This window comes from Strigops habroptila, chromosome 10 (assembly GCF_004027225.2).
Source record: "Strigops habroptila isolate Jane chromosome 10, bStrHab1.2.pri, whole genome shotgun sequence".
Classification (NCBI taxonomy): domain Eukaryota; kingdom Metazoa; phylum Chordata; class Aves; order Psittaciformes; family Psittacidae; genus Strigops; species Strigops habroptila.
In genome coordinates, this window is record NC_046359.1 from 21,317,398 (window position 1) to 21,344,161 (window position 26,764).

At 39.9% G+C, this 26,764-nt stretch overlaps 1 long non-coding RNA gene across 3 annotated transcripts in view; it reads left to right on the forward strand.

The window, feature by feature from the left end:
- Positions 1 to 21,275, forward strand: part of LOC115613903 — a 59,908-nt gene extending 38,633 nt beyond the window's left edge. For 2 of the 3 annotated variants that reach the window (XR_003993561.1, XR_003993563.1), the window contains exon 7: positions 20,294 to 21,275. This is a non-coding gene — a long non-coding RNA (uncharacterized LOC115613903). Of the gene's footprint in view, positions 1 to 16,008; positions 18,513 to 20,293 lie in introns of those variants that run through there. The other variant, XR_003993562.1, reaches the window with a different exon arrangement.
- Positions 21,276 to 26,764: the final 5,489 nt, after the last annotated feature.

Sequence of the window (26,764 nt, forward strand, 5' to 3'; positions counted from 1 at the left end):
TTTCTCATCCAATTAACTTTACATTTCTTTTACCAAAGTTTCCTCTTTTGAACTAAAGAATCTAAACTACAGATTTACCTTTATTATTTAATTTTGTTTAGATGAAATTAATTCCAAGTCACTTTGCTTGAGTTAATTTTCTATAGCCAGTTTTTCTCCAGTGTCCTCATCACTTGTCGAAGCCAACTTCTCCCTTTTTTTTACTTAGTAGTTGATAGAAAAAAACCTCAAGCTGTTATCTCCAGGCACATTTGCACCCAAATTAGTATAATTTCTGTCTCTATACCTGGAAAGTTGGATCCTTCCAGAAAAGAAAAAAAAAAAAAACCCAGTTGATGTTTTATTTCTTAAATACTATTGCAGAGATTTTCATCTACATACCATTCCAATCCTGTGAAGTCTGTACTAGACTCCTTAACTTTCTTTTAGCAGATCAGAAATATTCCACTGAAGATTAGTTGTGGCTCTGCATCTTCTTCAGTCTGGCGTTGTCATTCTTGTTCTCTTCCAGATGAAATCTGGCAATGGTTTTCTCATTGGCAAAGACTGGATTCTTCCCCTCTCCCACTGGGATACATTTCATCCTCAAGTCTATATTCTAGTCCTCAAGGTTCAGTCTCAGGGGCTCACTGAACGTGATTCCATATACAGCAGTGAGCTTCGAAAACACAATCAGACCAAATTCAGATATAGAAACCATGGATATTGCATTGCCCATAGATAATCAGTTGTTCATCATTTTCTATTAATGTTAAGGCTTCTTTTTACCACTCTCAAGTTGAGACCAGTGCCAAATAGGACTGCAATAGAAATACTAAGTGATGTTTTCATTACAGCTGGGATCAATTATTATGGCTCATTATTTTCAGATATTCAAGCTTGCGTTGTTATAAAATGCTAGGTCATGCGAATGCTCCCACTGCAGTCATTCCTACAGACTATTGACTATCTGATATTCTATTCCATTATTTTTCATCATTATTTTGACTTAGAGTTCTTTAACCAATTTATATGTTTCCTAAACATCAGTCCTTTATGACTGACTTTTACCTTGCATTCCTGCAGCTAGTTCTGGCTTGCTGTTCAGAAACATCAAAATGAATAGAAGTTCTGCATGGGTAGTTCATGCTGCAGAGACTTTGCAAATCCTCACTTTTTCCAGTGAAAATTCTCAGACGGAAGAGTCTGTATCAGTGGTAGGGGCTAGGGCTAGCCCCATAGCTGCAAAATAATCATCTAGTTAATTTGTACTGCATTTAGTGCTGTAGTACATGAACACCTTGCATGCTCCCTCTGTAGGTTCTTAAAGACTTATTTTACTGTGAATTGAGTTGGAGAAAATACATTTGGCTTAGCTGTTAATTGCTGACAGACAAGAAAAAAAAGTAGATGAGGCAGATATAATGGGGGCACAATGTAATGTTATCTGGCTAACGATTTTAGGGACTGTCCCTAATAAATGTGTGCTCTACAAGCCCATCTTATGGAAGCACTATTGTGAAGAATGTTTCCCTTTTTCTGCCAAAAGAGAGCTAGGAATGCAATCAAAGGGGACTCGACTCATTTATTAACATGGTGTCACAAGCCAAATGTTTCAATTTTTCCGGAAAAATAAAGAAAGCTGTCATTACAAGGGTGAGAACTGCTGGTTAAAGCAAAAATTAGGGGACAAAAGCTCTGGCTTCTCTTCCTGTTGCCAATACAGCAGACAGTTATGACTTTAGACTTACCATTTACAGTCTGATTTGCAGATGTTCCACTAACTTTAGATGGAGCAGGTGTGCTCAACACCTTTGAAATTAAGCTTCCTAATAGTTTTGTACCTTAGTTTCTCTATCATAAAATGAGGAAGAAAATAACGAGATCTAACTCACTGCTTGTAAAGTGCACTGAAATGTCCATTTAAGAATGAAAGGCACAGCAACTACTCCGGCAAAACTGCCCTTGCTGAGCTGGGCTACACATAACAGAGGTAATATTTCAGAGAATGATATAATGCCATGCCCCTCCCCTCACTGATCTTGCTCTTGCCCTTGAATTTTTCCAGTCTCTAACTTCTGCAAGCCTCTGAACTGAAAGGTTCTTGATGTACTCTGCTGCAAATAGCAGGATCTCATGAAGCAGGCTTTAAAACAACAAACCAGTCTGCAACTGCTGCTCATTTCATAAGCCTGTTCAACATTTCAGGCTGTAAAATTTTTTAATATTTCACAAGCCTGGCTTTTGGAACTTTCAGGTTCCTGATTTGCAGGGAGCAGCTACTACTACTATCCCTAATGACCTATATAATATTAAGCTGATAAAATTGCTTTAGGTTTCGTCATATATAAGGGGATAGATATTCACACACATTCATCCCTATGTGCTGACCAGCAGAAATATGGACCCGCCCTTTCTGAAACAGTATTTGTTAACAGATTATTCACTAGCATCCAATTAACTTATTTCACTTAGGATCTGCATTCAATTTTAAATTTTAAATAACAGATAAAAATATCGCTGCGTATTGGGATTGTCAAAGTAACTTTTTGTGGGGATTCTTTGTTGTAAACCACTTTATTCTGCAGGGTTGTATTTATGTTGTTATATGCTGGTGCTGCACAAAGTGTTTAATTGTTTTATGCTTCACAGCAGGAGAATGTTTTATATAGCATGGCATCTTCCAACTAGCCAACTTTCTCTATACTTTGCTGATGACACCTTCCCTGACAAAACAGGAGGGAAACCATCATGCTGCAATCAAATCTTAAAGAGACCTAGGGCAGTCACAGCTGGGTATCTGCTGACTGTCTGCAGGTTTTTTCCTAGCAGCCCAATTTAGTCCCTGTTATTTTGCCACAAGTGGGCAGTAATTAACTGCTAATTCCAATCACAAGGTTCTTGGCTCTTTCACTCCTGTTTGAGCTTCATAACTCTTGGACTGCCCTTGCTTTGATCCTACCTGACTATGAAGTATTATGAAGGAACCTGGTAGTTAGTGCTGATTTACTCCAGCACTCCTAAAGGAAGTGTTTTAGTAGTCTGCACGGGAGCTTGGGAAGGTACGTGTTTGTGTTTGAGACTTGTTTAAAACCCAAAGCAATACCTCCCCAGAGCCACTGCAATCCCTTGTTCAAGACTTGTATTCTCCTTCTCCCAATCATTTAAATAAGAAACTTCAGGAATGAGTTGACATAACTGCATCTGAATTATTAATTATACTTAGAAAATTTCAATATTTGCAATATTGAAATTACTGCCTTTCTTATAAAGAAAAAGAAAAAAAAAACCAACCTCAAAAAAGCCCCACAAAGCTAAGCAAACCAGTCTGCCTTTGGTACGATTGGCAAGGCTTTCAGGGCCAATGCTGCATGGTATTAATATATCTTGTTTATTCTTCTTGTTACCTTAAACAATCGAATATTTGCTTCTGGTAAGCAGAAAGAAATATGAAAATAGTAATTTTTTAAGGCAAGATCCTTGCACTTTCCTTTGTGTGAATATTGTCGCCATGCTTTTTTGGAAAACTGAGAATTATTTTACCTCGCTTTGGGCTCTTTTTAGGCTAGGAGGTGACTTCTGACTATATCACATGACAGGTAATACTTTATAACAAAAAGTCGTATGTAAACATGCCCATGCTTCCCTTAACACATGCCAGCCAGGTGAATTAAATGTTAGGAGAAGTTTGCCTCATTTTAAGTTAGTGCATCTTGAAATGTGCTGACAGCAGGCACTGAAAGCTTCCAGACTCTGGGCAGGAGGACAGATGAACTGGAGTTATGAGAACTGAACCTGGAAGATGACTGAGCTATGGGCAGCTGCAAAACTGTTTCTAGGAAACTGGAATATATATAGTCCCACTAAGGGAAAAATGACAGCTTTTATGACACTGGAAGACTTCAATTCAGAGGTGAGATTTATCCAGAAGGAAGGAGGAGGCCGGCAACAAGTTCTTCTCTCCTGGGCGCTTAGTCTCTATGGGAACAATAACTTTTTTCCTCATCCTGCTATGGACCTTTTTCTGTTACTGTTTCGCTCATAAAGGTGCCAGTTCTCTAAAGAGCCACCTGAAGCAGGCTGTGGACATCCTGCAAACACAGAGACAGGACACTTGAGGTGGAGCATTTCTTACCACTATGGATGGCTGGGTCCGCTTTCTGCCCAGCCAGCGCTGGGCACAGCTGAAGCACGTGGTTTAAAGGAGAGTGGTTTGCAGAAGTGTCAAAGCCTCGTTCCTGTTGGCAAAGTCCAGTGTGAGCAAAAATTTCTCAGCACATACAGAAACCAAGACAATGTTATTCTGTAGTCCCTTTTACTGCAGCATCATGTCTCATTTGCTTTTTTGACCACTGCTGCTCACTGACCAGCTTTCTTCAGGATCTTCAGGGTCCATGATGTTACAGCCAGAGTGCTACTTGAATTTTGGTTGCAAATAGCAGCAACAGATAATGCAAAGCAAGTAAGAGGATTATCTGCCATTAAGGGAAACGGGACACAAGACAAACAAATCTGAATCTTTTTTATATTATTTGAAAGAAAGACAGTTCAAGGAATTTTAATATGAAGCAAAACAAGTGGTAAATAAATAGACAACCAGATAAGAAATGTTTAGGATGAAGAAAACACTGGAAAGAAACAAAGAGGTTTAAATGAAAATTACTTGCTTTCAAACAAGAGCAAAGATTGCATAAAAGGGGAAAAAAAAAAGAAAGAAAAACTGAAACCAGTTAAATGTATGTGGGCAGTCCATGTGCAATATCAGGTGTCTACTCAGGAAAATGAACAAGTCAAGTAATTGAAAGGAGAAATGGAATTGCAAAGGATCACAGGATTTCAAATTAAGTGAACAAATTGTATGGGGGAGGTGTGTAGACCATACAATACAATAGCTTCAATTACCAGACAGCTTATAACAGTGGTTCTGAGTGAATGGCCCTTCATCTGCTGTGGCAAATTGAAGGTAATACCAGTATTTCATAGTCATTTCACTTTTATTATCACCAAAAGTTTAGGCCAGTGTTCTATTACCTTGAATGTCTTATGGTGCCAAGTTGAGCTGGACAAGAAATGAATTTAATGATTAATTTGCTGACTCTGAAGAAGAAGGTTAAAGGAGAAGGCAAGGTTTTTAAGATTATTAGAAATTTAAGAAAATGAATGAACTGAAAACATTCAAATAATTCATTTGGAAATTAAAATATTTCTTTTTGCTTGGGAAAATTTTTGATATTTCTAACCTCCTTTTCAAAAACCATATGTCAATACAGAGAGTAAAAATACTGTTTCAAAAGAGCTCACTTTTAAATTTGAAAATGCCAAAAAGTTACGGCAATTTTGTCTTCTGGTGGGGTTTTTTTATTTGTTTTGTTGTGTGGGGTTTTCTTGTGATTTTTGTTTTGTCGAGGTTTTTACTCTTTAGAAAATCTTGCCTACTTGTGTTGTCCCAACCAACTGATTAAATTCATGTTTGCCACATGTGCAAAATGAAAACACATTTTTTGCTTCAGAATTCTGTGCCTTGTGAGGCATAGGGTACTGTGGAGCAGTAGCTATTAGCTGTTACCCTGTGTCCTAGATCTGAAGCAATGTCTTCATTCTCTCTCCTGCCCTTCTTCCTCCACTTCCTTATGAAGGTGCTTTCCTTGGAAGTGTTGTTTTCTACTCAGGGATGCCAGCTCCTGTGATTTGACAGATGACTATCGCAGACATTCAGGAACATGAAGCAAAAGTGGTATAGACTATAATGAAATAAGGCAAAATTCGATGCAGCATATTAAACAGAACAATTTTAAAATTCACATATTTGGCAGTCAAATGCAGCTCTTTCTAGGGAGGTGACGTGCTCCTGGATTTTGCTTTTCTTCTGAAAACTGTCAGTCATGTTCTGCATCATCATCATGGGTTTATGCTTAGTTTTATCAGGCAGACCAGTCAGCACTGAACGGCATTAATGTTATCTTGGGGTAATGAAAGTGTAGATAACCACCCCAGAGACCAGTTGGGAAAAAGCTACTGATGGACGTAGCTGAAGGCTCTATTGACTGCATAATTTACATTTCTCATAGAGGAGGGTACGACCTATAAATTGTTTTAGGCTTTCTTACTGATGAAACAGCAAGAATTTTGTTGCTGATGGGCATACAAAACAGTAATAAATAGCCATGTAGGCATACACAGGAAAGAAAAATAGTTTGCATTTTATCAGCAAAGGAAAGGATTCAAAATGTAGCCCTGGATGTTTTGCAAGTTACAGCAGTGTGGATGGAGAAAAAAGTGTCTTTTGTATAACAACGATAACATGAATGATAAGTCAGAGGACTATTCACCCATTCTCTACTAGCTACCTGCTGGATACTACCTCTGTGGAGGCCATTTCCTGAGGACAGATAGCAATAGCATGAAATAATTTCTGGTGAAACAGAACTGATCAACCTGCCTGAATGTTCATGGTGACTGGACACTGTCTGGACCTTGAGGTATTAGAGGATTATGCTACTTCTAGTGGTAGATCTCTTGTTCACTGCTACGTGAAAACATAGCTAATATGTTAATTTTTTCAGTGCGACAAAGTTCTGGTGTGCCAGCCAGACTGCTTGGGCTGGAGGGGTGCCTCACAAAAAAATTATTTCAAAGCTTTGGGTGAAAAAACAATAAGAAAACAGGAAAAAATCCTTTCCTCTTGGACCAGATTTAAACCAGTGTCAACACAAAGGTGTTTACACAAACTTCAGAATGAAATGTCATTTTGAGAAAAATGCTATAGAATGCTGTAGAAGACTAATGTCTTAGCCCTCCCTCATTCCAGTCAAAACGACGTGAACAGGATGACCAATATAATCCTTAACTTCCAATAGGGATGATGATGATGAATGGTTGCTCTTTGAACCATGTTCTTTTATGAAAAGCAACCCAGCAGGAGTTGCTGCTGTGCAGTTGAAGGAGGTCAGTATCAGTATGTATATAAAGTATTCATTCAAGAAGGTAAGGATTCAGCCTCCATTGTCAGTCTTCTTTAATTTGATCACTGGGATATTTATGTATTCATGTACAGTATGCTATATATATTTGCATGTATAGTATGTTTATAGTTTCAGAGCTGGGGTGACCTATGATGTTTTCTCCAGCAAGTTGTAGCTCAAGGAATGACTGTGCTAGAGAGCTGATGGGCACAGAGAAGCAGAGAATTTCTTGAGGTAATTTTTTGAGAGAAAAGACTCTACTGTATTTGGGGACAAGATTTGCCACAGTAAGCTTGAGGTTGCTAAAAAATGTGCTCACTGACATGGAGATAATACAAAAGTTGTTGGAAAGGCGGCTTACAAGCCTCAGCCAAAGCCAGATCAATAATTCACAAGTTTGAAACTATTGGGAAAGCTGCCAGGTACATCACCCAGTGTGTGTGCAAGTGAGCAAGAAGGGAAGGAGATGAGCATAGACAGTGGATGGTGATTGCTGGAGAATGTGTCTTTACAGGAAAACTAACCTGTTCCAGATTACCTGGCCAGCTTAGGACATGAGATGGAATCAATTTCAGCACTTCATGAATGAGGGTCAGGCAGAAGGTGAAACCCAGACAAGGGAGCACAGGATTGGTGAGAGATTGGATGCCAGGATTTTTGGAATTAATCACCTTCTTGGATGGGAACTAATCACATCTTCTCAGGGTAGATACCATTGCTGTGTGGGCAGACAAGGGGAAGGGCTGTGGCAGCTGGGCTCAGGGTAAAACCACAGTGGCCATTCAGGAATCCCCACCAGTTCTCTATCCTTTCTGGTCTGTGTGTTGATATGCAGAAAGCATGGTGTCAGAGCCCTTCTTTATGCCAGCTGCCAAGGGCATGTTCTCTAGTGGGAGAGCAGTTGAGCACAGAAATGAGAGTATTCAAGCTCTCTTTTTGTTCACTGAGATAGGATGGTTGGTACTGATCTTTGTTGAGCTAGTCAGAAGTGGTCATTGTCACCTTCACTTTACTCTCACTTTCCATGAAGACCCTCAACAGCATCTCCTGAGCTCTTGTTTCCAGGATGTATAGATACGATGACTGTACAGTTTTCCCACAACATGGTATGTGTAAGATCTCAGAATATGCCCAGTAAAGACAACCTGTTTACCCAAGCACCTGAAGTGGCTGATCCTTCCCCAGCAAGTGAGCAAGGTACTGTGGCTGAGACCTATTTGGAGCCTAAGCATCACTGGGATAGCTCTTGCATGAAACCCAGAGTGACTTTTTTATCACTGTACTATGGCTCTGATTTCCATGAGACTTCCTTTCCAGTCCTGAAGAGGTACAATATCCCCCATATCACCTAGTTTGCTGTCCCTTGCTTATGGTTATGTGATCACTCAGAATTTGTTAACTTGAAGTATAACCAAAAAGAGGTTAATTCTGGCCACTGTATGCAGCATAATGGTTACTGTATTTAGCTGCCCAGGTAATTGTCTGTAATACTGCTTATAGCATGAATTATAACTATATGGGGTGCCCATTTAATAACTTCATTCCATGTTTCAGGACTACATCCTTATTTGTGTATCGTAGAAGGCAGAGTCAGAAAGAGGTAAGCCTGGTGCAGCTTTATCCAACTCCCCATTAACAGATGTACTTCTATAGCAGCAGACTGGGTGACTGGCTGCTTATCACTTTAGACCTTGCTGTCCTGCATGACCTAATAGGCTGATTGATGATTTCGCTTTATTTACTGAGACAAAAATTATCAGCCTCAACTTTAAACAGAGCTGGGTGGAGAATATCTGAAGTTGGCCAAACCAACTTTGGCAGGATTCCAAAGAAAAGAAAAGCTCCTTTGAATCTTTCAGAAAAACAGTATTCTTCACTCCTGCTACACTAATCATTTAGCATCAGATTCTGGTGCCAAAGACAGAGTTTGAAGGAACAGGCAGGGGCTACTGTAGGCAGAGTGTGGGAGATGGGACTCCATCAAAATTCCTAAACTGGGAAGTGATTCGCTGATGCAGCTGTAGATGTACCACTAAACAAGGGCACACTTAAACATATCTTTTTCATCCAATTTATTTTTATTTTATATATTTTATTTACTCTTTTATTATTTATGTAAAAAAACCAAAACAGTTTAGAATGCTTGTAAAGTACTGGGTAAGGCAGAGAAGCACAAGAGAGAGAGAAGAAACCCTAAAATCTGCCCTGTAATTAAATGGTTTACTTAGGTTTTGGAATACAACCCTGTAATAATTAAACACAATGGTCTGGAGGCAGTATCCAGCTCAGAATGGCTCTAAATCTTTGTAAATTAGAAGGTTGGAGGATATTTCCAGGAATGACTCTTACAGCCTTCCCCTAAATATCTACCAATAGACATGGCAAGAAGCAGGGTACCAGCCAAAACTGACCTCTCTGTCCCAGGCTGACAGTTCTGATGCATGAACAGCTTAGAGGGGCTCTGTAAGACCTGATTGATTTTACAGTGCTAAATTCAAAATTGCCTTGTTTTGAAGCAAACACACACTAAATGATTTAGTATTAATGTACCATACCAACCTGTATGCCTGCTAGATAATGACACAGACAGGTCTTCTCATATTCTTCCAAATAAAATGCAGTGCATATCAGAAAGGTATTTGAGAATCTGCTCTGCATGTTTATTGGCAAGATAATCTTTCTGCTCTATCCAAGAGTTTCATAGCTTTGGAGCATACAGTCTTCTTTCCCCTGTCCTCTTTCCTTCCCCCAATAAAGCTGAATTTATGAAGAACCATTTTTCAATATTGTAATACTTTCTTTAAGGAGTCTTAAAAAAATTACTGCCTGGTTGCTCATTTTGCATTTCAGCCTGACACATGTACAGTTTTTACTTTATATCCTTTATAGGCTTTTACATATATTTTTGAGGAAAAAAAAGATAATTCAGGACAAATTTTTTTAGGGAGGATAAAGACAGTTACTACCATTGGAGCTTGTAACCCTGTGTTATAGGATCAAGCAGAATCCAGCATTTACATCTGCCTCTGCCTACAATGTATGTTGTGCTGGGTACTATATGTTGAGTGTGAGGGTGTCCCTGCCTTATGGTAAATAATGCTCTGAATCAGTTCAAGATGGCTGTTGCTGAGATCAGACATTCAAGAAGACGGGTAGATGGCTAAGTTTGACTTTTGTATTTCTAACACAAAGATAGCAGTCTTAAGCCTGCTGCTTAGTGGCTTCAAACTATCACAACTACAGCTATGACAGTCACACCTTGCTCTCTTTCCTCATGAAAGATGACCACACTGCCAATTATGCTATATAGTCCAATTAACTCTAAGCAAGCTACTGCAGGTACCAGAAATCATCTGACTGCAGCAGTGTGGGGATCCATTCTGGTTAATTTCTCCTGCTTCTTAGCAACTTTCTTGGCAAAGAAAATTAGCTCACATGGTGCTCTGCTCTTCAGTTGGGCAGGCTGTTTTGGAGTTAGTGTGGGTATGAGCCTCCACTGTGTGCTGCAGAAAAGCCTGTGAGCAGAGCCCCTGTAGCAGGGGTGGCCAGCCATGCACTGAGATGAGTTAGCAGGAGTGCACCCTGCAAGGCGAGGGAGGTGACACCACATCTGGGGTGTTGCATCTGGGTTTGAGCCCCCCAGTACAAGGGAGACATGGGCAAACTGGAAGGAGCTCAGCAGACAGCCACCAAGATAGTGGGATTAGAAGAGCTTGCCCTATGACAAAAGAGTGGGGAATATGGGCTCAGTTACCCTGGAGAAGGCTTTGGTGCAGGGCTAACAGCAGCCTCCCAGTCTCTACCAGGAGGGTATGGAGATGGTGCCAGGCTGTTCACAGTGGTGCATGACAGAAAGACAAAGGATAATGCTTGTAAATTGAAACAGGAGAAGTTCAGAAAGATGTAAGGAAAAGCTTTTAGATCATGAGGACAGCCAGGAACAGAAACAGGCTGCCAAGGGAGGTTGGCCTGACTGAGCACTCAGCTCTGACCCAGATCTGACCCTGCCTTTAGGAAGGTGCTGGACTAGAGACCTCCTGACGTTCTTCCCAGCCTGCACAGTCCTATGATGCACTTGCTTTAAGACAGATGATGAACTAGGATAACTAGGATTGGCCGCGCTTGACTTGACTAACAGGATGAGAGGTCTACAGATTTGTTAGCACCTCAAGTAAATCTGTGGTTAGTGAATGATAGGTCTAACTAGGCCCAGCTAACTACATCATCAGACTTCTCTTTAATGTTATTAAAAATTAAAACTGTTAAAATTAGGTATTTTAAACCATTCTGATATCCCTTTCTTTATTGTCTTGTCTAAAATTAAAATAACTTAGATTTTTAGATGGGGAGCTGTATGATCCAGAAGACTGAATGGTAATTCATAACACATTTTTTGTTGAGGTCTTCTGTATCCTGTTGGTGAAAATGGAAACAAATTTAGAGATTTATATAATTTTTCAACTGAAAACTGTACTTGGGTTCTTTCTGTAAATAAGGTAATGACAACCAGTGGAGAGGAGAAAGTCACTTCCTTACTACTGGGAAATCATATGGAAAACAGCCTAAGAAGAGCAATTCAAAACTTTTATTTTAGGAGATTTACGTGATTCAGTGATGAAGTATATTTCAAGTATCTGATGCATATTTTTTTCTGTCAAGATCAGAACAGTAATAACACAGACACTTGCAAGCAAAATATAAAATGACAAAGCCAAAAAAAAAAAAAAGCCCCCAATCCCATATCTGCCTTTACATACTATGAATGTTTTATATATCTTTATGTTTTGTAACTACAAGTATCACTATAGCTATGCCAATTTCTGTTACTACTGCTACTGCTATTGCTGCTGCTGTTACTATTGCTATTGCCATTATGATTACAGTTACTATTAGTTCCCTGCCTGTAATGTGTACATTAGGATGATTTTTAAAATGGACTTTGCTGAGACAAGTAAATAAAAATTTAGAAGATTGTAACACCTCTTTCAGAGCTAAATACTAAGGTAAGCTAATTACTAACTTTATTATAGACTCATTATCTTTGAATAATTCTGTGTATGTCAATCAGTTGTTATTTGAAAGTAACATGCCTATATTGTTTTAACAACAAACCATGTTTTAGCAGAATACAGAAATACAGAGATGCAGCAATGGGTGGCAGTGTTCGAGTAGGCACTCGCTGTGGGCAAACGTTCCTATGCAAAGCGGGGCATTTGCTGAAGCTGTTACATCCTTTTTTCTCCTTTCCCCAGTCTCTCTCCGTTTGCTGCCTCTGTACTGCTAGAGGGCACTGCCCTGGGAGCATAGGGTGTGATCACAGCCTGCACAGCTCCCAGAAAAATCTGCAGCGTTAGTTTTAAAGGCCCGCAATGGGGGTTAGCAGTAGTTCATCTGACTTTCATCTGTGAGGGATTAAGATGTGCTCAGCTTCCTGATCATAGCACGGTGGACCTGGCAATCTCCCACTAACAGGTGGCAGTGAGCAGCACAGGAGCAGTGATATTTTCAGATGGCACTGCAAAAGATATGGGAGACATTGGTCCAAGAAGGCAAGTGCCTAATAGCGTTTGAATTCTGTGGCAGGTTTATGTTGATATAATAACATGCAAAGCAGAACACAGTGAACCTCTTGTTTAGGCTGGTCAGTTACACATTTAATTCTGTTTTATTCTGAGCAACCAGTTTAGGGGGAGGGAAATTTGGTTAGTGAACTAGATAATATTTTCTCTATAATATTCAACACCATTGCTATTTTTTTTTTTTTTTTGTGTATGCTGAATGTACAATGGCTACTATGTAGATGCTGATGAAGAAAATATGTATTTATTATGAAAATACTTGGAGTTGGAACAATTCCATCCTTGCCCACACAAAGAATCTAGTCACGGACTTCCGAGTAATGTATAACATCAATGTTGCCCATTCATCACTTGAAGTATAGATACACTTTACTGGCTTTGGTGCTAAGAGAAAATTCTCCAGTATAAACCAAAATCAGTCTACATCAACAAGGCGCATCTGATAATAAAGCCTATAATACACCAAATATACTAATTTCCTCATCTTTCCAGTGCAGACTGTCATCTTCCAGCTGCTTGCTAGTTTATTTTTTACCCCTTTGTAATGCTTCCCATACACAAGCTTTCTCATAGGGAGATATGTGGAAATGCAATTATTTCAGTCGGTTATGACTGATTTGCAGCTTGAGATTTCTTTTCCTGTGGCCAGGCTAGATAAGTATTTGAATCTTCTCTGTAATCCTTTTATATCTCTTTGATGAGGGCAATCCACTAAGCAGACTGTATATCTGACTCCCAAATGTTATCTAAATAATCTTTAGAGAAAAAATGATGGTGCTTAAACATCAGAAATGAAGGAGATTCCAATACTTGCAAATTTAATCCATATAAATTTCTGCAGATTAGGTATGTTTATCAAGGTGTTTTCTCCTTATATTCTGTCCCAGCATATGGACTCTGCTAAAGCAAGCAGACACTTCATCAGTATAATGTACAGTATGCTACATAGCAGTGCAGGTGCATGCTGCTACACAGATGAATGGCAGTGTAAAATCCACAAATACATAGAGATCTGGACTGACTTGATAGAATTACATATTAACTAACAAAAGTCCCTTGACCACTCTTGAGATCCATAGCGTTTCTGTAGTTTTGAAGGTTGCTGGCCACATAAATTAGCAACACAGCAGTTTTGCATTAACTGTTATTCCCTCCATACAGCTTCTGTCTCTGCCCAAGATCCTAGATGCAAAAAGTCTTCAGAGGTGGATAAGATCCTTTTCATTTAGTGTCAACTATAGGTCGCTCACAAACTGCTGGATGTGCAGATTCAGCAATTGTCTTCCTATCTTCTTCATTGGATAGCGTGATACTACCAGAGAAGCCCTATGTAAGACGCATATCTATTTCCAACTTAGCATTTACAGCTGTATGGTTATCCACCAGATCAAAATAGGAGGTCACAGTTTCAGTGCTAGGGTTGACTGTAAGATGTTCTGCCAATACAGGCCTCCTCGTTACATGGCCTGTGTAGTTCTGGAAATAACCCTTGCCAGTGAATTGGGATTCTTCCTTTTTAAATATTTGACCCACTGTGCCTTTTCTATCCTTAATATATTTATTTTTACTATTTTTATTTAATTTATTTTTACTATATTTATGTTATTACAATCTTTGTGTCCTTGTCTGTATGCAGTCGATGGTCTTGTACTCTATTCCTGACTACATTTGATAACAACACATGAGAGAGGACCCTGGTCACTGTGAACTGAGTAGAGATTGAGCGTATTTAACACTGGAGATATCAACCTTCACTGGTTTAGTATAAACACTTGGCAGGAATAAAGGCAGTAAGAACACAGATAACTAGATTTAAAAGTGGCTTTGCTTTACAGCCATGTAATAGGTTTGCTAATATCTACTGTTGATAAGCTGATATCCTTTTTGTTGGGAGCTAAAGACATCCTGTTTTCCTGAAACATTAAAGGAATGAAGGGCTAAAATCTCTGAAAGTTCAGTGGCTGCATAATTCATATTTATTGTTTTCCCTGGAAGGGAGTTTCTGATAGCCACTCAGTGGAGATGAAAAAAAAAAACCAGCAAAGCAGAATACTATTTTCATGTCACAGTAACATAATGAATGAGACAAGCCATTCATTCCACAAGGGATGGGAACTCTTGAAGTAGGCAATCCATAAATCTCTTTCATTGTGTTTGTCAGCAGTCATTTTTAAGGGCTTCTTTCTCAATTCACAGGTTGTGGTTATTAGTAACCTCATAGCTGTGCTGCAGATGTCATTGAGGCTTATTCCTTGGAGCCATGTCATCAATCATGGTTTTCACATGGTTTTCACATATTGGAGGAGAATAACCCGTAGTATTTTTTTCCCCCTAGTAAGCATGACTTCAATAACTTAAATGGAAAATGTAAGATATAATCATCATGTACATGCACAAACCACATTGACTTGGCTGCTTAAACTGATGCAAGGCAGTGACATTTTTGGTAATACTGTACAGTTTCTCTGAGACTTACCTTGTGTGCATGGAAAAAAAAGGCAACCACAGCTCTGACCTACGTACAGGAATTGCTGCTGATGCAGCTGATGTTGGAATTGCTGTAAACTTATTCCAGATACCACTTTTCACATGACAGGCAGAGGTGTTACTCCCCCAAGTGTCACCACATTGTTAAAACATCTCACACTAGTATATGAAGAAACCTATGCTGAGGGTTTGTGACCTCAAAGTTTTGTTTCATGGCAAAGATGACTGCAGGACCTTATGAATGTGGGATGCTTGCTAGAAGATGAAAAAAAGTTGTTGAAAAAATATATGTTTAATGAGAGCACAAAAGGTATTTCATGTATTTCAGAAAAAAAATCTGTAATCTCAATATAGAAAGAGTCTTACCTAGTATGCAGTTCTCAACTGCAAGGTGGAAGGTGAGGAGTCTAAAGTTTTCTGTGAAATATAGCGTAAGTGTGGTAAAACATTATATGCCTTCTTACGTAATCAGCTCTAACTATGTGTATGCACATTTTCTAATAATGATATTTCCAATCCAGGAGGCTTTATAAGTCCACTGCAAACTTGGCTAACAATCAGCTTCTTCCCTGGAATGGGTTGCACCTTAGTAGTGAATCACTAAGTAGTGAAACGATAGGCACATACATCAGAGTGCTGATTTATATCTTGACTGTTGATCAATGACACCACACATTTGCTGCCTGTTTACAGAGTAGATGGAGTGTTTTGGATCTCTGCAATTGCATACTGAGCTCACCACTCTACACTTCCTGCCAAATACTCTTTTTCAGCCTGAGCATATTTCTTCTGTACTTCAGTTATGGATTTACCAGCAAAATACAGCTCCGATGAGCTCTTTCTGAAATTGCTGCTGCAGCTCTTTACATCCACCTAAACCCTCCCCACAGATTGTCAAAAGCAAAAACTGAATCTCCCCTGATACGTAAGCTTGGGACATGTGCTTCTGTTTGGATCTTGAGTCATTTCATCTACTTAGCTTACCTTTTGATTCTTTCTAGGTTAAACCTGGAGTGGGTCAGCTGACATCACAGGGAGGAAAACAGCCATTCGGGAGAATGTACTGATGTTTGTCTTCTGTTCTTCCAAGCATTGTGGAGGAAATAGACTTAAACCACCAGCTTGGAGAGTATAAGTCTAAACACAAGCAGAGACTCAGACTGAGGAATAGGGTGCGAGTACATCTGCTCTTGGTCACCATTTTTGAGAAGGCAGGTTCTGCCACATCACCTTCTCTCATCTATTCTGGCTGTTTCTCAAATTTAGAAAATATCTCCTGCTACTGATAAGCTATTTGAAAGAACTGACCTAACAATGTGGTGGAAAGCTATTCAAAGTATACTGTAGGATTACAGTCAGGACTCTCTGTACTGGCTAAGTAACATTTTGCAGGCAACAACATGCTATGCTCTGTTCCTATCTCACAGGACCACAATGGTGGCAGCTTCTGGCAGTGGTTTGTAGGAGAGCATTGGCTTAGAACAAGCTCTGGACATTCAGGCTGTCCGTTGATAATTTTCTGGCTGCTCAAAGTTATTTATCCTTTCTAATGCAGCCAAAACAGTGAAGCTCTTTTTCTGTGTTTGACCCTTTTCTTTGGCAGGTCTGATTTCCCCCTATTATTCTGTGTGCTGGGAAAGCATGCATCACATTCCATCTCTGCCTTCCTGTACAGAGGTGCTATCCATTACTGCATCTGTTTTTTCTGTGTCCCTGATGGAACTTGCCTATTTTCAACATACCAAATGTATTGAAAATGTCAGCTCTCAAACGGGACCATGAACATGGGACAAAAAGTTCAAACTGAAATGTAAGCTGTTGGACAAGAAGTTGGATGCCCAGATCAAAGTGGTTGTGTTTTCAGCAGTGCTAAGGACTTAGAGTTCTCACTGAAATCCAAACCAGGAGCTTTTAAGATGACCATATTTTAATGCTGTTAGAATTTGACAGGTTGAGTGTGCTTAAATATGTGACATTGCCTGATATTTAAGCATAGCAAATTCCCACAAGTTTTTGAATAATATTACCAAATGTGAGAAGCATAAATCTTTCCTTTCATTGCCTTGTTCAGCCACTTAAAGGCCCATGAAGATACTTACCCTGTCACTACTTGTTTTGCCACAGGGAAATTCTCATTCATCATCTTAGAATTGTCCTTTAAAATGTTCACAGATTTTATTCTAATGATGTTTTCCTTCAGTTGTGGAAGTATTATAAAGGCCCATAAGTAATGCAGCAACACAATGGGGAATAACATTAGTTTCAAGTTCACTGTGAATTGGCTTATGCTAAACCAAACCAATGTCCCCAGACATGGCTGGATTTACTCCTTCTGTTTAGTACATTAGACCCATCAGATGATCCACATGTACTTTGTACAACATTGCACTGGTGGCATTACAAAAATGTGAAATATAAGATTTTGCATATTAAAGCACCTGTCAAAACACAAAAGCTTTATGTATAATTTAAAGATTGTTATATTATTTGCTAAAACTTCATTTTTCAGACTTTTGGTTCTTGAATTTTTATTTTTTTTTTTTTTCTTTTGCCACTGAGTAAAACTTTCTAATGCATATAATCCCTTTGGTTTCAATGAGAAATGAAACAGCCTGGTGCTAAGTGACAGAGGTAAAGCTGGCAGACACTTGCCCATATGGCTTCCCAGCTACTCTGCACCAGAGCAGCTTTGTGGCAGAATGTCACCGTACTTCCACTTTAAGATGAAAACTTTATTTGATATACTTTAACAAAAGTCATGCACAGATTCCCTTGAGTATCTCACTCAAGCTACCAGTGTCTTCTGTGTTTTAGTTGAGTAAATGTAGAATTTCACTTGCTTCTGCTGATGCTCAGACATCTTCCTTTCTCCCGAATTGTCTGTGGAACATGACACTGTAGAAGGGAAATCATTGTAGTTGGCTAAAGAGGTAGAAAATTGGCAAAGCAAGTAATTGAGAGCCTCTGAAGATTTAAAGGAAAGAGATTCTTGGTGCAGGGAAAAGGGGTTTTTTCAGGTAGCAATAGCCAGTAATAGTTCAGATGCAGGAGGTCCCTGTGTTTTGAAGAAGGGAGAGCTCAACTGCTGCAGGGAGATTGAGGCTGGTGTATCTTTTGTGGTAATTTAGATGACGAAAATTCAAAGTGCAGACCTTTAAAAAACACCAGGCAAATTCTCCCCTGCCAACTAAAATGTCTATTTCATTTAATGTAACACCTTGCTTGCAACACTTCTGAAAGTGTATTTAGTGCAAGCCTGTGCCCTGAAGGTACAATTTCTAAAGAGTAGTCACTGATCTTGAAGACCCACTGTTGAATGTGCAGCCTGAGTTTGATTTTCACAGATGCTGATGTGAAAGAACTGGCTAGAAAGTTTTTAAGATTGGACCTACAGAAATATAAAAGCATTGAAAACAAGTGGTCAAATGTTTAGATTTAGGATCTTGTAAGTATTTATACTAACTGAAAGTAAGCATGTCAATAGAGTATATACAAATGTGTAAATCTGGATGCCATGTCATAATGTTGAATATAATTCTCTGATGACTTACATAAGAAACACTTTTTTCAAAAGAAAAATGAAGTCCTCAAAGACCTTTAAGAAATTATAACTTCTGATTTGAATGTTTGATTTCTTTTCCCTTTAGTTAAATATCTTTCTCTCACATAAATTACAAATTAATACTCAAAACACAAGAGGTCCATTAGTCTTATCTCCTGCTTGGCATACACTAAAACCATCATGATTATCACTTGTAAAAAAATTCTTGTTAATGAAAGTACTTCTTCAGGTAATTTCTTCACAGTCTGTGATCTAAGATTAACTACTACAGCTCGCAGACCATTGGTAAGTATTGCTTTATCCATTCTGAAGAATGATACAGATTTAATTAATTATACCTTGATTAATGAATTGCAGTAGAACATTATATTTTTGAGGGGTTCATTTTCTCCTACAGAAAACAAATGTTTCAGGGTTTTTGGGTTTTTGGGGTTTTTTTTCCCCTAATAGTATTTGCTAAGTAATATTGAGATATTGGTATTTAAAATACAATACGTCAAATGTGCAGGTAAGTTGGTTGGAATTACATTTTATTATGCAGCATTATAGTTAATGGCATGTTCAGTCACTAGGAAGTCATGACCTGTGGTTAAAAAGAAGAGAGGTTAAAATAAAGACCTCATTCTCCGACACTGACTTGACCTTTTTCATCTTATTGCTTCCCCATTCTCTCCTCACCTACATTTTTGGATCTGAACTGTTTCACAGAATAGTGTATGGCTTGTGCTTTATTATGTGACAAACACATTGTGCTAGAAAACCAATTTTAAGTCATTTGCATAAATGGTAAAGCTAATAATTGAGGCATCCTGATAAATTTTTCATGTCTATATGGGCCACATTTAATTGACTTTGTCTTTTTATTTATTTATTTATTTATTTTTATTTTATATGAACTTAAAGTATTGGCAATCCTTGGTGTACCTATGATTACAAAATGCTTATTATTTAATATTTAAGCTGAAACCTCAAAGCTAATCACAGTGGTTTGACTGACTGTTTTTGGCCGACTGACTCAATGTACCTTAATAATGAAAGGTTTTCTGAGAAAAGATACTTAGGGTCATTTGGAAATTCAGGAAATTTTAAGATGTCTGAAATTAGATGATTGAGATATCCAGTACTACTAGTTGATTGTTGTCCAACTTCTGTTCTAAAACTTCTGTTCTAAAAATCCTAGTGATAATAATATTATTGGATTCTATCCCTTGAAAATGGTGTCTTAAAAAGGCTGCTTTGTTTAGTGTTCTGTAGAGCCTCTGTGTAGAAAATCTTTTATTAATTAATCCAACAAATGACTAAAACCTTCAAGCTACACAGTGAGACAATGACTTAAGATAGCTTTTCTTCTTTCATACTTGTTTTCTTTTTCCTGCATTTAATGAAGAATTGAAATGTTATTGATGCCTTGATTAGTTCTTTTTCAGTTGGAGGAGAGTTTGCTATGCCATAAATCATTCAGCCACCATCTAATGGCAATCAGAATTATTAACTGTGAAAAAGCAGTTATGATTGTAGAATTGTAAGGTGATGAATGAGGGCCTTAATTCAGAAAAAAAAGAAACTTATTTCTTTGTGAATGATTGGTGTTAAATGACCACAACTCAGTTTTGCTTTCTTTTACTTTTTAAAGTACCATGAACCTTTTCGTTAATATGTTTCCAACTTATCATCTAGTATTTAATATTGTCTTCATGCTAATTATCTAATTTCTTTCCTTAAAGAGAAACTTCTCATGATGCCATCACAAAGAAGACAACCACAAAGCACCCAATAGCATACAAAAGCTGCAAGAAGAGTAGACATTTCATATTGTTTAGAGGGGAGAAGTTTCACAGGTCTTCAACTGAAATAAATGTGGTATGTAAGTATCTTTGTGGATAGGTACCTGTGGGCATCTGGAAGAGAGAGTGATGAACACAGAGAAATATTTGGATATATTTCTAAGTATAGAAAATGTTCTCTAACAGTAATACTGTTTTCTATACAAAGGTTTTTGCCTGGTTTTCATTTTACTTCTGTGTAAAATGGGATTGATAAGGCTTATTTCACTATTGATGTACTTGTGGTTAAAAAAAGTGTTCTGATTTTAAAGGACTACAGTCTCTAAATATAAAGACTGTCATTGATAATAACAAGCCTAGAAAAGTAAATTTACGTGCCTAGATCTTTGGTTTGCATTGTATACCCAACATTACAAACAATTCCTGAACCTATTTCTTATGGTTTACAATGTTGCTTATTAGTTCTCTTTCATAATTTAATTTGTTTTATTGTAATAGTCACCAGGTCCACCCTTTTCAATTATTTCTTCATCACTTTATTTATACTAAAACATTTCTAGTCACTGGTTTTGAAGAGACTTATGGAGAGTGCATTCTGAAAATGAGTATGTATCTTTCTCCATCTTGATGTAATACAGAAGACAAATATTAATTAAACTGGCAACTTTCAAAGTACAAGTTTCCATATAGGCCTTTGTAGTCTCATTTATCTCTATCACATCATAAAATAAGGAAGAACTACTGATCAGGAAGCACAGTGATGCCACAGTCAAAGCAAGTTTGCATTGCTTTGTTAAATGTTCTATCAAGTACCTTGCGCTAGCTTGTCAGGTCTAATCAAAACTCTTCGATGCTGTGCCTTCTGGATGAGTGGTTTTGATTTTAGGTAAATTGGGCATTCATATTTATGTTTTAAACTAGATGTGGCATATAATGTTCGTGTTTTGATCACTGCTCCAGTAAACAGAAAGGTTTTTTCATTATTTTGCAAGTAAGACATAGAGTTCCAAGACTGTAGTTGACTTGCAATACAACAAAATAAATCTTACAAAAATGTCAGCATTCAGTAAATTATGCACTTCACATCAAGCTGTGTTGATGTCTTAAATGAAATATAGCTTAAAGATAAGGTGTTAAAAGAGAAAATTATAGATGTACAATGAGTTTCTTTATCACTTATCCCCATTCCATCACTGTAGCTGTCATTTTATCTTTTGGACTTTATTTTTTTCTACATTTTTTTGGCTAAAGTGTCTGAATTATGAAAGAAACTGCCATATTATGAATAGTTCTTCGTAAATGCAGAAGATGATGAAATCTCTACAAACTCAGTTAATATTTAAGGTCACATATATAATATTAGTTCTGACACATTGTTAAAAACTGAGGGCTTTTCTTTAACTGAAGGAAGTTCCATTGAAAACCTGGGATTTTCTCTAAGTATATATTGCATAACGTGTATATATTGCAAAATTCTTGTTTCTGACAAGCACACTCCCAGATTGACATTTTTCCTTCTTGCAGCTCTCGTCCAATACACATCCCTTCTGTTCTTACCCTCTCAAACTAGCATGCCACTGTCATAAGGTACTAAACATAACACATGTCTGAATTTCACCATTGGGTTACCATTTCAACAGGTTGTTTTGTATTTGTAAGAAGAAAATTCACAGCTGAATGCATTAGAAGGAATTTCAATAAAAACAGGATTACAGAAAATTCAGAGTTTACTTTTGCTTTAGTTCAGCTTGCAAAACTTCACTTATCCAACTCATCTGTACTGTACACAAAGGCAAGCCATTTGCTCCATTAGTAAATGCCAGTTCTCTTAACAGTTGACATTTCCTGATTTCATTCAGGGTGGAATCAGGAAATGTAGATATATATGAAAATATTTATAATAGCTACAAGAGACTATTAATTATCTTCAAAGCAACCAAAGTCAGGAAACTAGATTCAAGCTTCCAAAATTGACCTAAGTTTTGATGCTTATTTCCACACACCATCAACCTCATTACAGTACAGGATCTGAGTCATATATAAAGTGATCACAAAGATTTGAGCCATTTCAGCCAATGTCAGGATGAATGCTGGACACAGGGTTTTTTCATTCCAAATTGCATGAAACATTGGCCAGTTCTCTTTCCAAAAGCAGAAAATAGGAAGAGGTGGTTCATACTTGCTGTGTGACTGTTTCAAGAGACTCTATTCTGCATTTGGGCCAGTAACCCTTACTTTACAGTTCTTGTTGAGAAAAAAGTACATCATACTACATTAGCAAATAGTGTTTCTAGAGTGAGCCACAGCCAAAATCATATAATGCTGTAGACTGTGGCATTTTAGCGAACTGTCTTAGTCAAAACGCTGAAATATTTTGGCCAGGAAATATTTCTTGGTGGCTCTCGTTACTGTACAACTCAGACTACATCTTTCTCCATTCATCATTGTTTCCCAGTGAAGCCAAAATGTCATATTTCCTTCTCCTCACATGAAGTCTGTGTTCTGTAAAACTCTCCTTTATTACTCGTCTTTGTTTACAGAACATGCTACTAAATGTCTAAGAGAATTTTTTTTTTTGTCTTATGATTGACAAATAATCACATGGTCGGGTTGTGTACCTCTTTCTTTTCCATTTTCTGCTACTGGGCTTAAGTACCTTCTTCAGATGACAGTAAACTTACCTGTAGTCTGACCAGTAATTAATTATTTTTGTCCTTTGGGCCAGTTCCATTCTTTGTTATTCGGCTTAGCCCAAATTTGCCTTTCCAATACCCAAGATATATAGCTCATTTATTCCAGTTGTTGCTTTTATGCTTACCCATATTTTTACAGTCCATCAAAGAAACAGCCTTTCAATTTAGTTATCCAATAAATACATATAACAGCAAGTCGTATCCAAAGATCTGTGTAATTGCATGAAAATGGAACATATGTGTCTGACAGACAGCTGCTTGACAAGACAAAACTCATTGCCTTGGCACACAGCAGAAAAGATTACAAGAGCGACCGAGGGAGCCTCAAGTCCTCGACAGGACTCGCCCAGGAGCCGGCAGCTCAGCTGACGTGAGCAGCTGACTCACAGGGGGCGGTGCCAGGAGTGACGGCACCAGCCCTCAGTGGGGAAAAACCCATCCCAGGGCGCGCGGGCGACTAGGAGCGCGGGCGAACAGGGCGTGGCGCGGCAGTTGGCGCAGGCAGGGCGAGCGGGCAGCGAGCGGGATGGTGAGCAGTCGCCTCAGGAGCAGGGCCCGCTCTGGGAGCTCTGCCCCGGCGGTGGCCAGTGTAGGCACCCAGACAGAGCCGATGAGAGGGGAGGCTGCGGCGCAGACCTCGGAGTGTAGAGGGTGCCTCGACTGGTCGCTTGAGGCGAGGGTGCACAATGGACAGGGCTGCACTCGGTGCGCCCTGGTGGAGGTCCTCCTGCAGCAGGTGGCTGAGCTGCGGGAGGCTGTTGGAGAGCTAAAAGATGCCAGGGAAGCTGAGAGGAAGCTGGGCTGCTTGCTCCAGGCCCAAACTGTACAGGGGCTGCAAGCGTCCAGCACTGCTCATATAGGAAAGAAGGAGGGCAGCAACCCAGGAAGCTGGGAATTAGTCACGAGAAAAACTAACAAAAAAAGGAGGAAGAGGACAATTAACGACAAGGGGCTGCCTCCTAAATCTGATGTCCCCACCCAGAACCGCTTCTCAGTTCTGCAGGGGACTAATGAGAAAGCACCCACCACACCTAATGAGCATCCCGCTGATGCACCAGTAAAGAGGATCACTACTGGTGCCTCCAGGAAAAAGCGGAGGGTCATAGTAGTAGGGGACTCTACTTTGAAAGGCACAGAGGCACTCATCTGCCGGCCTGATCCAGTCTCGAGGGAGGTGTGTTGCCTGCCAGGGGCTCGGATCAGGGATGTTGCTGAGAGGCTGCCTGCTCTAGTAAGTCCTGCTGACTATTACCCCCTTCTAGTGGTCCATGTGGGTGCTAGAGATATAGATAGCAGTAGCCTGGAGAATATTAAGAAGGACTACAGAGCCCTGGGAGAGGTGGTTAGGGGCTCTGGAGCTCAGATAGTTTTTTCATTGATTCTCCAGGACAAAGGGGAGGACCTTAAAAAAGCTAGGCACGTTTGGCAGGTTAATAAATGGTTAGAATGGTGGTGCTATAGTCAGGGGTTTGGCTGTTTAGAACATGGGGCTCCATTTGGGAGGCCAGATCTACTGGAGGCTGGTGGAGCTGGTCTGACAAAGAAGGGGAAGAGCTGTTTTGGTAGGAGGCTTGCCAGGCTGGTCAAGAAAGCTTTAAACTAGATGTGTTGGGGTAGGGGAGCTTTGATCCATCCCAACACTCCTGGTCAGTTGCCAGCACCTGTAATAAGTGCTTGGAGCGATGTAGAGATGTTCCAGCTGCCCCAGTCATTGAGTCGGCTGCATTTGGAGCTCGGCTAAGGTGCCTCTATACAAATGCCCGTAGTATGGGGAACAAGCAAGAGGAATTAGAGATGTGTGCAAGGCTATGGGAATATGATGTCATTGGTATCACAGAAACATGGTGGGATGGCTCCTATGACTGGAGTGTTGGAATGGAAGGTTACAGGCTGTTTAGAAAAGACAGGCCAGGCAGATGGGGAGGGGGGCGTTGCTATCTATGTCAGTGAGGAGCCGACGAGGAGAGGTGCCATGCTGGACCTTGTGCTCACCAACAGGGAGGGACTGGTTGGAAATGTGATGCTCCAGGGCAGCCTTGGCTCTAGTGATCACGAGATGGTTCAGTTTGAGATCCTCAGGACAGTGAGAAGGGCATGCAGCAAGCTCACTGCCCTGGGCTTCAAGAAAGCAGACTTTGGCCTCTTCAGGAACCTCCTTAGTAAGGTTTCATGGGATACAGTCCTAGAGGGCAGGGGGGCCCAAGACTGCTGGTCGATATTCAAGGATCACCTGCTACGTGCTCAAGAGTATTGCATCCCGACTAGAAGAAAGTGCAGCAGGAGGGCCAGAAGACCTCCATGGATGGACAAGGAGCTGCTGAGGAAACTTAGAGGGAAGAAAGAAGCTTATAGAAGGTGGAAGCAAGGACAGGCCACCTGGGAAGAATATAGGAGCATTGACTGAGAAGCTAGGGACTAGGTTAGGAAAGCTAAGGCCCAGCTAGAATTAAGTTTGGCAAGGGATGTAAAAGATAACAGGAAAGGATTCTATAGATACGTAGCAAATAAAAGACAGACTAGGGACAATGTGAGCCCTCTCCAGAAGCTATCAGGAGAACTGGCTACCATGGATTTGGAGAAGGCTGAGGTTCCTAATGACTTCTTTGCCTCCATCTTCACCAGCAAATGCTCTGACCACACCACGAAAGTCGTGGAAAGCAAATGCAGGGACTGTGAGAATGAAGACCTTAGGCCCACTGTAGGAGAGGATCAGGTTCGAGACCATCTTAGAACCTGAACGTGCACAAGTCCATGGGACCTGATGAAATCCATCCACGGGTCCTGAAGGAGCTGGCGAATGAAGTTGCTAAACCACTGTCCATCATATTTGAAAAATCCTGGCAGTCAGGTGAAGTTCCCGATGACTGGAAGAAAGGTAATATAACCACCATTTTCAAGAAGGGGAAGGTGGAAGCCCCGGGAAACTACAGACCAGTCAGTCTCACCTCTGTGCCTGGCAAAATCTTGGAACAGTTTTTTCTGGAAAACATGCTAAGGCACATGAAAAACAACGAGGTGGTTGGTGACAGCCAACATGGCTTCGCTAAGGGGAAATCCTGCCTGACCAATTTGGTGGCCTTCTATGATGGAGCCACGGAACTGATGGACAGGGGCAGGGCAGTTGACGTCATCTACCTGGACTTGTGCAAAGCGTTCGACACTGTCCCGCATGACATCCTTGTCTCTAAATTGGAGAGACATCAATTTGATAGATGGACCACTCGGTGGATAAAGAACTGGCTCGATGGCCGCATGCAAAGAGTTGTGGTAAATGGCTCGATGTCCAGTTGGAAACCTGTAACGAGTGGTGTCCCTCAGGGATCAGTGTTGGGACCGGTCCTGTTCAACATCTTTGTCGGCGACATGGACAGTGGGATTGAGTGCGCCCTCAGCAAGTTTGCCGACGACACCAAGCTGTGTGGTTCGGTTGATACGCTGGAGGGAAGGGATGCCATCCAGAGGGACCTTGACACGCTTGTGAGGTGGGCCGATGCCAACCTTATGAAGTTTAACCAAGCCAAGTGTAAGGTCCTACACCTGGGTCAGGGCAATCCCAGGCACTGCTACAGGTTGGGCAGAGAAGAGATTCAGAGCAGCCCTGCAGAGAAGGACTTGGGGGTGTTGGTTGATGAAAAGCTTAACATGAGCCGGCAGTGTGCGCTTGCAGCCCAGAAAGCCAACCATATCCTGGGCTGCATCAAAAGAAGCATGACCAGCA